Raw genomic sequence first — 14567 nt, 5'->3', positions numbered from 1 at the left:
TCTGGATTACTGCAACAATGACTAAACAACTACAGACAATCCAAAATACAGCTCTAAGACTCATCTACTCATTAAGGAAACACGACCATATCACAGAAGCATACATCAACTCACACTGGCTACCAATTCAAGAAAGAATACTATTTAAATTCTACTGCATAATATTTAAATCTTTAAATGGAGACAGCACATCCTACCTGAACAACCGCCTTATCCAAAGAACCTCAACCAGACACAGAAAAACACACACCCCATTCACACACCCTCCAATCAAAGAAACTAAACGGAAAAAACTATACGATGGCCTCCTAGTCACTCAAGCAGCAAAATTAGATAACCAAATCTCCAACTTACTGATAACCACTCCAGACTACAAGATGTTCAGAAAAGAATTAAAAACTATACTCTTCAAGAAATCCCTGAAACAGTCTTAACATCACAATTACCTCCCTTTCTCCCATCTACTTCCTATTTCACAGATTCTACCTATCCTAATCCTTACCTCCTCTAGAAATCTCCAATGATCTTCCATTGTAACCCTCCATTTATAACTCTTTTGTAATCCGCCTTGAACCGCAAGGTAATGGCGGAATAGAAATCTCTAATGTAATATAATGTAATACCACGGACGTCTTTAACCAGTAGAATCAACCTTCCCTGGTGCAAGTACTGCCAAGCTGTTGGAACGGACTTGTTTCAAGACTCCCTTATCTGATGCAAGAGTTTTCCTCTGTGGGCTTCCGGAAGGAACACTTTGTTTTCCCTCATCTAAAACTGAACTCCCAGGTATTCCAGGCTCTACTGTACTGGTTCCAGGTGACTTTTCTGGAGATCATCGTTTATTAAAACCTGATATATCACCTTAGTTGCAACACAATTCAAAGCAGTGTACAATAAAAGCCATTTTCAAAATAGAAATAGAACGCCATTATACAGGACAGAATCACTCATTACTAGACAGGATCACTCATTCACACCAAAGGGCAAAAAGATACAAGAGTACAAAATAACAAAATATCATAACATAACATGTGCTCACCATTACTTTTGCATCAAATATATCCCTTTATTTTTTCTTTTAGTTTTTTTTGGGTATCTGTTTGCCAGTTAATAAGACACCAAACATTTTGCAAAGAACAAGCTTTTATTCCCTGTACATTAATCTAACTGCTCATGCACATATACATAAGTTAAACAAAAATTAAATATATATCACTGTTGAAGTTGTATGCTTCATCTTATGCTAGTGACTAGAGAGAGCTTCAACGGGGTAAATATCCTTGGACATCCACACAGAAAAGATCTCTAAGTCTGAATTTCACTTGCTCCCTTTTATACAGTTTCCAAGTTGGATAATTAACTAATTAATAAGGATAGCATTTTATGGCCTAAATATCTGTGTTTGGGCACTCGGGAACTGACAAGGTTCCAGAGTGAACCAAAGACTGTTATTCCTGTTCCCAGGTCCTAACCTATCAAATAATTAAGTTAATTGCACTCCAATCATTCTCAACAGAGCTAAACAACCTAATCTCAAATATCCTGGAAAAAATAGAACAATGGATGTTGCAGTCAAAACTGAAACTCAACCCTGAGAAAACTAAGATCTTCCTAGCTAGTCCTAATGATAAACTCAGAGAAACTTCCATCCAACTTAATGGCCAAAAATTTGAAATAGCAAGTTATATCAAAATCCTGGGAGGAACTATAGACCACGAAAAGAAAATCCAACGGAATCTGCAGTAAATAAACAGCAAGCAAAAACTAAAACAAAAACTGCAGACCATGTGCAAGATGTAGGCACTGTTTATTACAATATTAATGCAGTATGGTAAATATACCACCTTATTACCAACCATTGGACCCAACACAGTCCGTGTTTCGGACAACACCTTCCTCAGGGGTCCGTGGTGGATAAGGTATTGACCAAATCAAAAAAAATGCCGTTCCGGCTATCAAAGTACAGTGTAGCACTGCGTCGCTATCGCTATAGACCGACACCTAACGTTCGAGAAACACACAGACCAACTGACTAAAAAATGCTTCACTATTTTATGGAAACTAAGAACTGTAAAAAAATATTTTGACATGGTGTCCTTTAGGATACTAGTTCAATCCACCATCCTATCCACCTTAGATTATTGTAATATCACATATCTAGGGTCAACTAAGAAAACACTACAAAGACTTCACCTGGTTCAAAATGCTGCTGTACTTTTGATCTTTGGACTGAAAAAGTTTGACCATATAACCGCTTTTTACATACAACTCCATTGGCTCCCTTTTGAAGCTAGAGTCATTTTTAAATTCAGCTGCTTCTGCTATAAAGCTCTCTTTGGATTACTACCATCATACTTATCTTCCCAATTAAATCCTTTCACATCAAGCATGAACACCAGAAACTCGGGCATGTTCATGTACCCTACTCTGAAAGCCTGCCGCTATAAACGTTTTTTAGACAAAACTCTAGCCTTTCAAGCGGGGAGAATGAACTCTTGGATGTGTTCTCTGATTGCCCACTCCCAATCTTATTATGAGTTTAGAAATTCACTGAAAACCTATTTGCTTGGTAAATTTATGCGATGACTTTGCTTTGTATCATGTTGTATTTTATTGTATCATCACCGCAGTATTTTTCAATGTCCCAACAAATTCTTTATACTTGTTTAATAAATCCTCTTTAGGGCCTCAAATTTGCCATAGGTGCCACACATTGCTGGGGTCACCATTCAACTTTGGCTATGGCTTCCTCACTAGCCCTAGTATAATTTTTTTAATGCTTTTGTATAAAGTGCTCAGTGCTATATTAGTAACTTAATCCATTTTATCTAATTTTTTCTGGCATAAAACCTTATAAAAGCTTTATAAGCCAAAGTTGAATGGTGACCCCAGAAATGTGTGGCACCTAAGGCAAATCTGAGGCCCTAAAGAGGATTTATTAAACAAGTATAAAGAATTTGTTGGGACATTGAAAAATACTGCGGTGATTATACTTGTCAATGTCTTACTAACTTATGACCAAAATAGATACTGTATTTTATTGTATAGCATTGAATTCTACCGATTCCTACTGTATCTTGCATCTTCGCTGATATGCCTCAGTTCTCTTGCTGTGAACCGCCCGGATCTTCTGGTTGGGCGGTATATAAGAAATAAAATTATTATTATTATTATATAACCTATCAAGTACAGTATTATTCCTGTCTCCAGGTCCTACTATCAAGTAATTAGGTGAGTTAATTGCACACATGGAATATGTGTGTTTTCAATTAACTCAAAACTTTGCTTTTCAGAATAGATTATTAAGTTCAAAACTCCAAATCAGTACTTTTAATCACTAGAACATCATTACTCAAAACTTTGCTTTTAAGAACAACGTGTATAACTCATAATCAGTACCGTATTTTCACGAATATACCGCACACCCGTGTAAAACGCGCACACGGGTATAGCGTGCGGGAAACCGAAATTTATGTAAAGAAATTAATATATAGCGCGCACACACGTATACCGCGCATGCTGCTCCATGAATTAAAACCTCCTTCTGCTGTCCCGACTCTCCTCTTGCCGCCCTGCCCTCTGCCCCGACTCTCCTCTCGTCCCGACTCTCCTCTGGCCCCCCCACCCTTAAGGACCTCTGGCCCCCCCCACCCTGAAGGACCGCTCGCACCCCCACCCTGAAGGACCGCTCGCACCCCCCGACGTCCGATTCATCCCCCAGCCCCCCCCCGCACGGAGAAGCAGCCTACCGTTGGTTCCCGATGCCAGTGAGCCCTGCTGCTTCCTCTGCCGGCGGTCCCGCCCCTTCTCTGAGCCCTGCGCTGCTTCCTCTGCCGGCGGTCCCGCCTTTTCTCTGATGTCAGAGAAGGGGCGGGACCGCCGGCAGAGGAAGCAGCAGGGCTCACTGGCATCGGGAACCAACAGTAGGCTGCTTCACCGTGCGGGGGGTGCTGAGGGAATGATAACACCTAATCTCATGCCTTCTTCTGACTAACTCCTTCTCTCTGGAGAACATTCCCCATATCAAACAATGGAGTACCACAAGGGTCTATATTGTCTCCATTACTGTTTAACATCTATTTGGCCCCTCTCTTAACCCTTTGTCAATCCATTGGATTCACAGTATATGCTTACGCAGATGATTTCCAACTTTTGCATACCATTGATCCCACAAGTTCCCAGGACATATTTAATATTAATCAAAAGCTGGCCAAAATGCATGAGTGGTTGAATGTCAATCAGCTATCTCTAAGTATCAATAAAACCACTACTGTGCTTTTCTCAGGGAAAGAAGGGGTACAACTCATTAACCCAATCATAATTGACAATAAACCCCTTAATCAAACTACCAATACAAAAATTTTGGGAGTCCTAATAGACAATAATCTCACGTTCCGTGCACACATCAGTGCATTGGTCAAAAACTGTTTCTATAGGCTAAGAATGATTCGTTCACTTGTCCCCCTTCTCGATTCGTTTTCCCTTAATACTTTAATTCACTCCCTAGTAATATCAAAATTAGATTATTGTAATTCCTTATTAAAAGGGGCTTATCTAAAGGATATAAGGCGTCTTCAACTCATACAAAACACTGCAATAAAGATAATTTCAGGTTCAAAAAAATTTGACCACGTCACACCTCTACTTCAAAAAGCTCACTGGCTGCCAATATCATACAGGATTACATACAAAATAGCTCTTTTAGTCTTCAAGACAATAAAAACAAATACTCCTGCATTCATAGATAGGCTTCTGATTCCATATAGTTCGTCTAGAGTTCTTAGATCATCCTCTCAGTCTACTCTAAATGTTCCCTCTTTAAAAATTATCGGAACACGCCATGCTTCTATCTTTTCGGTTACTGCCTCAACGATTTGGAACTCTCTTCCTTTATACTTAAGACTTGAACAGGATTTGCAAAAATTTAAGAAAAGTTTAAAGTGCCTTCTTTTTAAAGAAGCCTTTAACTGAAAGTTTACTTTCCCAGTAAAATCTTATAGATTTCAACATCCCTTAAATTCAGACTACCATTATCCCTCCCTATTGACCTTTTTTCTGTCCCTAATTCTTTTCCTGACACCCCCCTAATGTAATTCCCTTTTATGTACTTTTTCTTTAAAAATTGTATTTCTTCCCCTCTTTCCTACTGTTTCTAGTGGTTTTTAAAGTTGTTACCCTTGTATGTTTGGTTAATATACTATGTATAAGTGATTTCTCGAAATCCTATTTTATCTTTTGTAAAACGCTTTGTAACTTGGAAAAGCGTTCAATCAAATAATATAAATAAACTTGAAATAAACTTGAAACTTCTTCACCTGGAATTCTCCTTTCTTAAATTCAAGACATCCTAAAAACTCACCTTTTTAAGAAAGTTTACTCAATTGAACTCTCACCAGAGGATTCACTGACCTGCAATTTTATTACTTCACTTTCCTTTCTCTTTTGTTATTATGGTGTTTCCTTTCTACTTCTATTTTAATTTGTACATCGCCTTGTTATCCCCCTATGGAAAAGCGATTCATTAAGTCCCAATAAACATAAAAATACACAAAGACAGTTTCATTAGCACTGTCAATCCTATTTCTTTTATACTAAGTGAGGCATTTAGAGTTACAGTATATCATCTAAGCTTATTGTTTTCTCGCTTTCCCTTGCCTCGCCATGTCTTCCTTTCTTGTTACCCCAGTTGCAATATTATTTTCAGGTTTTTGATTTGAATATGTTGTGATTTCATTGTTAAACATATCCAAATCATCAACCATAATCAGATATGAAAGCTTTAGCTGGCATCACCAAAAGCATCCCAAAACAGCAATATCTTCAGACCTTCCCTAAGCTTCTACAGAAGAGGCTCCATGAATAAGGGAGACAATTACAGATTTAAGGTCCTACCACAGAAAACATATGATTATGCGCTCTAGCCCTCAACACATCCTTAAGGAATTTAGGGGTCCTTTTGCAAAGGTGTGCTAATGGATTTAGTGCACGCTAAATACCGTGCTGCCCACTATATATCTATGGGCTGCATGGCACTTAACGTATACTAATTCATCAGCATATGCTAAATCCGATAGAGCACCTTAGTAAAATTACCCCTTAAAGAACTTGCTGATAGAACTGCAGCAAACATGTTGGGATCTAATGAATTAGTATTACATTAAAATATAATTGACAGTTTATTTAAAAAAAATTACAGATAGATAGACATAACATTTGTTAGGGATCTGACAAAATTAGAGATGCAGATCAAAAAAAAGGGCAACTCATATGGCCTTTGTGTAGCTCATTTTTTCTTGGTTATTTCAAAGTCATTCATTTCACAAGTATTAATACTTAGATTGTACATAATAAACATGAAAACCTTATTTCCAATTAATGATGCATCTAGTATGCAATTAATCTGCAACAGAATATATATTTGAAAAGTCAGTAGGAAATAATGAATAACTATATTCACAACTTTTTCCCTATCAAAGATGAATGTTTTACACTAACAAGTCTTGATTGCTTGTCTTTGACTATTTGTCTTCATGCATTTAATTTCCCAATTCACATCCTGAACTAAGCAGTTTTGTCCATTATCATACCTCAATTTTCATTTTTACCTATGCAAAATATAAGGATCAGGAGAAGTACTATATCAATTCTAGAAGGGAGATAAATTAACCTGATTTCTGCCTAATCTTGAATATGGAGTGACAGTGGAAAAAGCCAATAAAACTGTTATTTCCATTTAGTAGAATTTAATCACTAAAAAAGAGCTGCCAACATGTTACTTTGCTTTTGTATTATAAATGATATCTTTTCTAAAATAATAAGCTTTCACATTTGAACTAGTCAGTAATATGAAGCTTCAACCTATAATTCCCTAAAGGAATGATGTCAATTGGTATTTTAAAAATGAATTCAGTGACCTACAGTAATATAAGTTTCTTATGCATAGTATTTGTCAGTTGGCAACAAGGGAAGTTCAGAATTCATTTACAGTATCTAGGCTTATAAGGCAAACAATAGAGTACTCAAAGTGCTTACCTCTAACTTGATAAGCATCTTATCCTCTGTGGTTTCCACAAAAGTGGAAATGATGAAAAACATATGGCAATGAACAGACCTGAGACTCACAATTATGAAGTTCTATTGAGAGTTTACAATCCTAACAATTATACTATATATAATTAAAAATATATTTCCATTAATAAGCTCACTGACCTGAAAAAAATGCTAAAAACTTAAGGATATTCTATAGCTTTTAAGCCACAGTCAGAGTGCTTTCAGAGCTTATTTCAGGAGCAATGTAAACATTTTCAAATGCAGCAGAAATACTATTTAAGGAATAATTTTATCAAGCTTAATGCAGGGCAAGCTCAGGCATCTGGTGGTAAATTTCAGGTTAGTGTGCACAAACCACATGATAAAAAAATTATTTTGATTTTTACTGCGGAGGGGGGTAGAGAGTGGGCATATCTGCAATAATCACATAACATACCTACATTGCGCATGATTAGTGCACGAGTCTTTTCCACCTACAAAATAGGTGGCAGTAAAGGTTTATGCGCTAATCTTTTAAAATGGCCATGTGGTAATGGCAACTTTAGCGCGTGACAAATGGAAAATAGGGAGGTTTCTTGTCTCTAAACGTTAGAGGTGTAAGGAATCCAAATGAGTTATAATACTAATAAATAAAGATTTCTCAATACGAGAATGTATAAGTTAAGTAATAAATTTTGAAAAGTGAGTAAATAAAGTTTTTGCATACACTCAGATATTCTGTGATCCGACCAAGAGCCGTGGCTCCCACTGCCCCATCACTGTGTATGGCTTTAGTGAAAAAACTTAAATAAACGTGCTGTTCAAACGGTGAATGTGTTTTTAAATGGCAAGAAAGGAAAAAGTTCCCACTTAACTTTTAGATGTTTCAGCAGGTCCCAACATTTCGAGGGTCTTTTTCAAGGAACCCAAGAAAAAATATATGAACTACTTGAATGCCAAAGAACAATTGCAGCGTGACTTGGACGAAAGAAAGTCTTGTATTCATATATTCGTCCAAGTCACGCTGCAATTGTTCTTTGGCATTCAAGTAGTTCATATATTTTTTCTTGGGTTCCTTGAAAAAGACCCTCGAAACATGGTCCATGTTGGGACCTGCTGAAACATCTAAAAGTTAAGTGGCAACTTTTTCCTTTCTTGCCATTGAAAAACACATTTATTGTTTGAACAGCACGTTTATTTAAGTTTTTTCACTAAAGCCATACAGTGATGGGGGCGGTGGGTTCGGCTATAGGAGCCACGGCTCTTGGTCGAATCACACAATATCTAAGTGTATGCAAAAACTTTATTTACTCACTTTTCAAGATTTATTACTTAACTTATACATTCTCATATTGAGGAATCTTTATTTATTAGTATTATAACTTTAGCGCGTGGACATTAATACAAATATCAGCCATTTTAGTGCTGTGCTTAAAATGGCCTTAGCAACAGGGAAAGATCTGCATAAGGGAGTGCTGAGGCCATATTTAGTGCTGTTTTGTAACAGGACCTCTAGAAATATTTTCAGTAGATATTTGTTTTAGATATGTACAATTATATTAATTTAATTTAATTTAATTCTTATATACCGCTAATAACCGTGAGGTTTCTAAGCGGTTTACAAAAATGATGCATTAAAAGATACAATAAATAAAAATAAATAAGATAGGTACTTGGAAATTCCCTAACTGTCCCAAAGGCTCACAATCTAACTAAAGTACCTGAAGAAACAATTTATGAAAAGTAAAGCTAAAAATATAAAGACAGAGGTAGAGATAGAGATAGAAATGAATATTCCAACAAGATGGCGGCCAGTTAGGTCATCTTCTGTGCTGTCTCCCTTGTCCTGCTTTTGTTTTTGTTTTATTTTGCCTTTGTTGATTTTTCTTTTAAATTTCTTTTTTGTTGGTTTTTTGTTCTGTCTCTACTATTTTCATTTGGGACTTCCAGTCTCGTTGGTGTTTGCTTCTTTTGAGCTCACCTACCAATTTCCAGTTTGACAGTTGCTCCGATCTGGCAGCTGAGGGAGCCATTGCCTGATGCCTGAATGGTTCTAAGGTGGCGGTTAAGAGTTGAAGAATTGGGTCCTGTTTCTTTTCGTGGTGGATGGGAGAGTTCTGGCTTTCGGCTCCTTGTGTTCATGTCCAGCCACTAGCGGAGAGGAGTGTGGGAGCACTGCTCCACCCCCTCCCGAACCAGCATAGGACCAGCTCCGTTGAATTATATCTTCAAGTAACAAAAGGAAAAGATTGAAGAAGCGATGTACAAACGCCAGGATACTTTATTGGAATGAATAAAATTTGGTGATCCTTATGGTGGTTCTCATATATAAAAATGCAGGACCCAACATGGGCTGTGTTTCGGAGAAACACTCCTTCCTCAGGGATCCTAGGGGAAAATGTAATGAAATGTTAAGAATGGTGGGATGCTAGAAGGTGCTTACTAAGAGTATGACCAATGGAGTGTGATGCAGTGTTATGTGTGAATAAATTGATTGATTGCAATGACAAGCCAAAACAGGCACAATATCTGTGATACTGTGGTTGTGGATGAGTAAAATAGTGTGTGCCAAAGTGCTTGGAAAAGATCTGGCGGTAGATGATGACATATGTTTAAAAATATGAGGAAAACACCTCTGACTATGTGTTATGGCAACACTTCAAAGGCATTACTACATACCATAGGTCAAAAACCTCACAGAGTGCAAACTTGTACTTCTATTAATTTTTCTTTTTTTTATTTATGTTATTGTTGATGATCTAACAGTGTCTCCTGATACAACCCTGTAATGAGGAGCATATGTAAACAGAAAAAGGGGAAAAATCTCTGCATCAAACCAAAATAGATAAACAAAGGAGAACAGACCTTCCAAACCAAAGACTTTAATAACAACAATGTGAGCTTTGGTTCTCATGTTAAAATGCTACTTTTGCTCTATTTTATATGTGAAATTTGTTGAGTGGAATATTTGAGGACTCCTGATGCAGACTCAGTACCCAAAACATGGTTCATGTCGGGTCTGGTTTATTATTCCACTTCACATTGTTTTTATTAAAGTCTTTGGTTTGGAAAATCTGGTTTTCTCTACTCCTTTGTTGATCCATCGAGCAACATATGGCCATGTCAGGCTTTCTGGCCCTGATTCTATATACAGCGCCTAACTTATAGGTACCAAGCAGCACAATTGTCAATCATCTGCTAGGTTTGTAGAATCACACCTAAGTGGTCTTAGGCATCGATAGGTGTCGATACCTTAGGTGCACTCCATTTATGCCTGGGTTTTCTTGGCCTAAATGTGCCACTTAGGCTCCTACTGGCTCCTAAGTCTAACCACATCCAAAATCTGCCCCTAACCACACCTACTTTCTGGTTGGTGCCTCAATGGTAGGCACTTTTCAATTAATGGCACCAATTAAGCCTAATTAGATAATTAAGTTAGGCGTGCCTAGATCAGATAGGTGCGCCAATCTAGGCGCCTAACTTTAGGCACCATTTATAGATTTAGGGCTCCTTTTACAAAGGTGCACTAGCGGTTTTAGCACGCACTAAAATGCCACGTGCGCTAGCCGCTACCGCTTCCTTTTAAGCAGGTGGTAGTTTTTTTGACTAGCACGCACTAATCTTGTGCGTTAATTTCTTTTGATAAATGGTTTGAAATCTTGTCTATGCAGGTGATTTTCTGGTATTTCCAGTCTCTAGTTTTCGGCAGATCTTAGTCTTTCTTCTTTGTGTCCCCACATTATTCCTATGGGGAGAACAGATGAAATCAGGAAAATAAAATTAAAGAAAAAGAACTTAGAAATGAGATCATCAAAAGAAAAAGCAGGATATAAAACTACAGATAAAATGCTGAGAGAATAGACTGGGTAAGAGCAAAAGGAACTGTAGTAATCTGAGGAGACAGAAAATACAAAATCAGAAAAGACAGAAAAATGAAAATAAAAATGTAAATAAAAAAAGAACATTGGGAACAAAGAAAAAAACAATCAAGAAAAAGAAAAAAATATTACATTACACAGTAAATTGGCAGAATAGATTGGGTGAAGGGTATTTTGCTTTGGTCTTGTGCTCTACTGTATATTAATAATAATAATAATAACTTTATTTTTGTATACCGCAATACCACAAAACAGTTCAGAGCGGTTTACAGGTTAAGAGACTGTACATTTACAGCGAAGTTACAGAGTATCAGAAAACAGTTCAGAGCAGTTTACAGGAGATGAGAACTGTACATATGCAATGAAGGTACAGAGAATTAGTTATCAAGTGTATGGTATAAACCAGTGGCAATTACAAAATGATCCAATAACTATTGCAAGGGGGGTGCAGAAAGGGGAAAGGAAAAACAACCGGGGAAGAAGGGGAGGAAGGGTAGGGAGGGAGGCGAGGTTGGGATTATTAGTTTGGTTAGGAGGGCGGGGGTTAGAGGAATTTATCAAAGAGGTATGATTTGAGAGATTTCCTGAAGGATAGATAAGTTGGGGCAAGAGAGATGAGGGTGGACAAGCAGTCATTCCATTTGCCAGCTTGGAAAGAGAGGGTTTTGTCGAAGAATCTTTTGTAGATGCATCCTTTTGGGGAGGGGTAGGCAAACAGGTGGGCATTGCGTGTAAGGTTAGAGCCTGGGAAGGCGAAGTGGCGTGACAGGTATTTCAGATTCAGAAATTGTTTTATAGTGATAATTATGTTCTTCACTATAATAGTGCTATAGAGCTTTAATACACTGGCAAAATGTGAGTGTTTGTAAGCCAGTGCTTCTTAAACTGTGGGCTTTGACCCCAAACAGGATTGCAAAAGCATCATTTGGGGCCATGATCTCTGCAAGCTAATTTTAATAATAAGCCATGGCCCGATGCTCCCAGGCTGCAGATATGAATCCCCACCCCCCAACCTCCCACGGACAGAATCCCACCATGAATTGACCCTTCTTCCCCTGACTCCAACCCCCACATGTAGGGCACCCCAACCCCCCTAGTGACTACCTCCAAATTCCATGGTGGTCTTGGAAGGGTTGGCAAGGAGCGATGCCCAATCGTTCCTAGCCATTCCTGCACCACTAGCAAATGGAACCCCTAGAGACAGTCTACCGCTAAGGGGGGGGGGGGTCATATTTCCATATAAGGAAATGTTCCTTATATTGAAATATGACCCCCTAGCAGTAGTCTTGTGAGACATTCACTAGTGCACAATTTTGTCAGCATCAGAGTGTTTGAGCATTGCTCCAGGCCAACCCTCCTGGACCCCACCAGAGGACACCCCTGGACCACCATGGAATTTGGAAGTAGCCACTGGGGGAGCTGAGGGGACCTACATGGGGGAGTTGGGGCTGAGAAATAGGGAGGCCAGATCATGGAGAGGTTTTGTTCCGTGGGGTGGGGAGAAATTCATCCTTTTATCAAAGGAGCATTGGACCATGGCTTTCTGCGAGGTGGCTCACAAGCAGCATAATTTCTATAAGACAGGATTCAGTAACCTGCAGAACTGGGATACCGCAGGTTGTTGAATCCCACAGGGCATCAAGAAGTGGTAAAGGGTGATCAGAGACGCCTTCACGTACCAGCAGTTTTTGCTGATTGTATCTACACCATGTACATATTGTCCCCCAAGGAAGGCAACTCTAGTTGCCGAAACCTGGATCCTGGTTGGGACTTTTCTAGGATTTCTTTGTTGGATCATATATGGTCTTTTTAAAGACCTAGGACTTTATCTATGTTTTTACTTATGTTTTAATAAATGTAACTGTTTGGTTGGGTTTGACATCTCTCTAGCCTCTTCTTTTGTACAATTCCATTTTCGAGGCATGATCCCTTCTTCTGTTGTGAACCTTTACCATACCTTGAAAAATCCCCCCTAAATGTCAGAGATGAGTATCCCTCTGACAGCCCAAGAGTAAGACAGTAACCAGCAGTCTGTGTAAAAATGTACAAGAGCAAACCTGACAATACACAATGCCTGCAATTTCTCTTTCAGTCTGTTTCCTAAGAACCAAAAATAATTCCATATACTTACAGTAAAAAGATGAAACAAATTTCATAATCCAAAGGCTAATATGTACTGAATACTTATTTTAATTAGAAAGTTAATAAGTTAATCAAATAATAAGTTACTCAAAAATTGGCCAACAATCACTACCAATGTTTTCTAAAAGTTAAATTAAACTACAATCATCTGGGTATGTGATATGTACACAGAATACTGCAGAAATGTCCAATAGCAAAAAGTATGCTATTCGATACACAGAAGGAATGTTTCCAAAGATTAACAAGGAAAGTATCTGATAAAAATATTCAAATATTTTCTTGAGTTTTTCATTTAAAAAATGCATAATTGTTACTTTGTCTTACAATACATAATTTGCTATTTTAATTCTATAAGAGAGCAAGTTGTCCACCTAAGATGCAATACATCTGTATGGAATTTATGGCTCAATACAGATGTCAGCCCACAGCTAAAATTTTGTAGATCTATATACCCAGACACATTAAAGCATCCTCCTGAGTGCCATAACCAGAAGTAAGTCTCATAATTCAGGACACAGTACAGGAAGAGCTATTACAACAGCGTCTGTTCACCTTTTCTGGCCCAATCCATTTCCAGAAGAAGCTGTGCATATTGTCAGCATAATGAATTAAATCACAAGTGTCCTCAATAAATTTTAGTTGGCCTAAAGGGTTTCTTCACCTTCATCTACAATTAGTGTACTATAAGCCTAAACCAAATTGCTTTTAGAAAATGTGTAAACTATGCATCTTGATGAAAATGCTCTTTTAAATATTACCCCTTTGTTTTGTAGACGTAGAATTCCAAGAATGAAAAATAAATGCCACAGATTTTACTTGATGCAATGTGATTAGGTTTACTGTTCTGAATGCTATACCCCCTTATACAAAAAATATTTAAATGCTTTAGCCTCTTCAGTTTCTGTTTACTGTAACCACCTTCCACAAAAATATTTAAATGTTTTAGCCTTTTGTTGGTAAAGGTACTATACATTTTGAAGAAGTCTCCTATTCAGTTTCAGTTTACTGAAATCACTTTCCACAAAAATATTTACATGCTTTAGAATTTATATCTGCTATGTGTATTGTGTGTATATGAAAAATGAAAGGAAAAAATGGCATTACAATTAGTAAAGGGGGCAGGATCTGGGGCAGAGCTTGGGTGGGTTTAGGGTGGTATTTGGGAGGTCTGCGGTTAGGGGTACTTAGCTTGAAGTAGTTCAGAAACACTGCTGTAGGCAACCAGTCGGCGCCAGTGCCTCTCCTTCTCTCCCGCCCTCTTCCCTGCTGGCACCCCTACTAGCATCTGGAAGGCCTCTGTGCATGCGTGGATGTCAACGTGATGATGTCACGCATGCATGTGATGTCATCATGGCAACATCCATGCACTTTCGGATGCCTTGAGCCGTGGCCAGTACCTGCGGCCCTCGCTACATTTTCCAACTTGTTGCGGCCCTGTGACACTTTTTGGGAAGCAGATGGCCTCTTAGCTGGCTTCATCGATGCCGGAATGTCCTGAGATGCCAATGTTTTTGACGT

At 38.2% G+C, this 14567-nt stretch overlaps 1 protein-coding gene across 2 annotated transcripts in view; it reads right to left on the bottom strand.

The window, feature by feature from the left end:
- Window positions 1-14567, bottom strand: part of IMMP2L (inner mitochondrial membrane peptidase subunit 2) — a 983007-nt gene that overhangs the window by 844958 nt on the left and 123482 nt on the right. The gene's annotated exons all lie outside the window — the stretch shown is intronic.

This window comes from Geotrypetes seraphini, chromosome 9 (genome assembly GCF_902459505.1).
Source record: "Geotrypetes seraphini chromosome 9, aGeoSer1.1, whole genome shotgun sequence".
Classification (NCBI taxonomy): Eukaryota; Metazoa; Chordata; class Amphibia; order Gymnophiona; family Dermophiidae; genus Geotrypetes; species Geotrypetes seraphini.
Note: the sequence above shows the minus strand (reverse complement) of the source record. Positions and strands in the feature narration are given on the sequence as shown.